Source organism: Rutidosis leptorrhynchoides, chromosome 1 (assembly GCF_046630445.1).
Source record: "Rutidosis leptorrhynchoides isolate AG116_Rl617_1_P2 chromosome 1, CSIRO_AGI_Rlap_v1, whole genome shotgun sequence".
Taxonomy (NCBI): Eukaryota; Viridiplantae; Streptophyta; class Magnoliopsida; order Asterales; family Asteraceae; genus Rutidosis; species Rutidosis leptorrhynchoides.
In genome coordinates this window covers 93,779,106-93,782,581 of record NC_092333.1, presented here as the reverse complement: position 1 = coordinate 93,782,581, position 3,476 = coordinate 93,779,106, and positions in this window count along the sequence as shown.

Below are 3,476 nucleotides of genomic sequence, written 5' to 3'. Positions count from 1 at the left end.
AAAAAAATATAGCTAAGTTAGCTATTAATAAAATGAACAAATTACTAAAATAACAATTAATAATGATACCTAAACTTGTTCGATTATCATTATATGTGTTAATATAGATGTTAATGATATAGGTTCGTGAATCCGAGGCCAACCTTACACTTGTTCAATGATGTTATATGTATTTTTACTACAAAATACATTAGGTGAGTATATAGTCCCATTTTTAAACTCTAAATATTTCGGGATGAGAATACATGTATTTTATGTTTTACGTTATGGATACAAGTAACTGAAAATATATTCTACGTTGAGTTGTACCACTGCATACTTCCCTGTAGCTTGGTAACTAATATTTACAGCGGTATTGTAAACGCGAATCCTGTTGATAGATCTATCGGGCCTGACAACCCCAACCGGACTGGACGACCAGTATTCAACGGTTGCACAGTACTTCGTTTCGTGACTACACTTGGTACAGTGTAGTAAGATTTCATATTAAAGGGAATATGCGACGTGATTAATTGTTAAGTATGGTTACCAAGTGCTCAACCACTTAGAATATTTTTATTAAAATGTTTACATATGAAATCTTGTGGTCCATAGTTATAACGCTGCTAGCAACAAACCTATATATCTCACCAACTTTATGTTGACGTTTTAAAACATGTTATTCTCAGGTACGAATTAAGTCTTCCGCTGTGCATTTGCTCAATTTAAGGACATTACTTGGAGTCGACCATCGCAATGGGACCAAATGTTGAAGATATCGTCCGGATGGATAAGGACGGGTCTTTACAGGTGGTATCAGAGCGTTGGTCTTAGTGAACCAGGCCTTGCATTAGTGTGTCTAACTGGTAGTGTTAGGATACATTAGTGAGTCTGGACTTTGACTGTGTCTGCCTGTCAAAAGTTTTGCTTATCATATTTAGTCGGAAACCATCTGCTTATCATCCTTAGGAAATTTTCTGCTTATCATTCTTAAGTCTAGACACGTCTTACTGCATTTAGTGCATCGATAGTGTATAGACAAAATTCATATTTTAGCATATCTGTTACTTTGGACTTTAGTTGACATCTTTTCAAAGATTCTCCGTAATTTACGGGATTTTGGTATTATATATACATATGTAAAGTATGTATAGAAGAGTACCAAATCTAACTTCTATAATCTATTTCATACCAAAAATTCATTTTTCCGATTATACAAGATGGATTCCGCATCTAGTTCAAATTCCTCAGATTATGACAGCTATGCCGATATGGATTTTCATTCAAGCTCCGAAGGCAGCATCACCGGAATGGATCAACCAATCTCCCATCATCTATTCTGGATGAATTGGGGGTGGGTTCGTAATATACTAAGTCACTGGAGACATGAAGAGGGTGATCCCTTCCATCCACCAAATTGCCCTCTCGGCGATGAACCTGCAGCACTTACCGGCGAACCTGTTCGAGAAACCATTTTCACTCTCATTTCTAGAGTATCTCGTCACGATTATATACTATCCCATATTTCAGATCTTGTTCATTCGCTCACTCCAACCACCAATCATCCCGGTGTACTAGCAGAAGTTAACGAACTTCGCGCTCGCGTGACGGCTTTGGAGAATACGGTGCGAAGGTTACAAACACCAGCAGCAGCATCAGCAGCATAATCCGTACCACCATCATCAACACCGACAGTACCCATATCACCCTCAACCACAACCGCGTCGTAAACCTCAACATCACAATTTGTACCTCGGATATCAACATCACTCACCTCAATATCACTATCTGTACCTCGAGTATGATCTTCGTTTTACATATCATTTTATATCGATTATCTTCGCTTTATTTATCGTTCTATCACATTTATTTTCGTTCGACATGGCAATTATGTAGTCTCTAATGTTCTAGAGGTCATATAATCAAGTGCCAACAATAAATCAAATGAGTATAATATCTTATTGACTCATTAAATCTATGATTACATCCGAAGAAAATATATATGCAAGTATATTTTCATAAAGATTGTAATTAAAATTCTTTCGTACAAACTGTGAATGATGAAAATATTTTAACGGGTGGGTAGTACCCGAGAAATATTCAGATTTCACATTAATAAGTTACACTGTACATTCTTCGAATCTGATTCAACAATCATTTTCTATCCTACTTACAACTACCGATATACGTATCCGTTCACCACAGAATAACCATTTCTATTCAAATTTCATATTTGGATTTTGACCTATCAGAATCCAACAAGTGGCATAACGAAGAAAACATTGGACAAAAATAAAAAGTGTTAGAAACAAACGAATTAATTAATTGGAATTGTGATAGGATTTCACGCTAACTGTTCCGGCTAACTGTTCCCAGCTAACTGATTAACATTTAATTTATCGCAATTTTATTTATCGTCATTTAATTTCTGTTATTTACTTTACGCATTTAATTTATTGTCATTTAAGTTCTGTTATTTATTTTACGCACTTTAAATAACGGGACACGTACACAAGGTTTCGACCTATCATATCGACCCATCTATATATATATTTCGGAACAACCATAGACACTCTATATGTGAATGTTGGAGTTGGCTATACAGGGTTGAGGTTGATTCCAAAATATATATATACTTTGAGTTGTGATCGACACTGAGACCGGTACACGGGTCACGATACGTATTATGTAATTCGAATATTATATATTAAATTATATATAAATCATTGAACCATCAGATTATTGGACTGCTAACTTTGGACAATTAAAATGAATTAAATTAAAATATTGATTATAACATATGAAACTAAATAATTCTTCAAGCTTGCCACTTGATTCTATCTTAAACCTCATTTGTATCTCAACGTTTACAATCCGCATACAAACCTATCAGGATTCTTGGAAATACCTAAATCGAGAAGTTGAACCGACCGCACTTCATCTACAGAAGAAAAGATCTATACACATGAAAAACTCTTGAACCCAAAGTCATAGTTTAACACGTATCGCGGCGAATTCTTTAGCATTTATCAGCAAAAACAACCTTACGATTCCTTTTTAAAGTAGCCAATTTTGTCACAGCTTCAGCAGAACAACTTCGACCTTTCATTCGAATAAGTCTTATTATAACTTTGATATATACGATTGGTTTTCCTCATCGTTATCGGGAACCTTTCATACTCCGCCATTTTATCATCAGCATTTAATCATTTAAAAACACAATTCGCCCAAAAACACCTCGGATTGATAATCGACGATTCAGATATGACTGCATTAAATGCAGAGGAAACAGTAAAATTTTAGATGGCCTAAATGGCCAAAAGTTTGATGATAAAGAAGGGAATGTTAGGAACGCTCGATAGAAAATTTAGTGCTGAAAAATGGATTGGGCTAACCGTGAAGGAAACAAAGAACAAATACAAGGAATGAACCTGCCTTCAAATAATGCAAATGATTCAGTGTCTGTTGAAACCGTCAGTATGAACCCTACTTCTTAT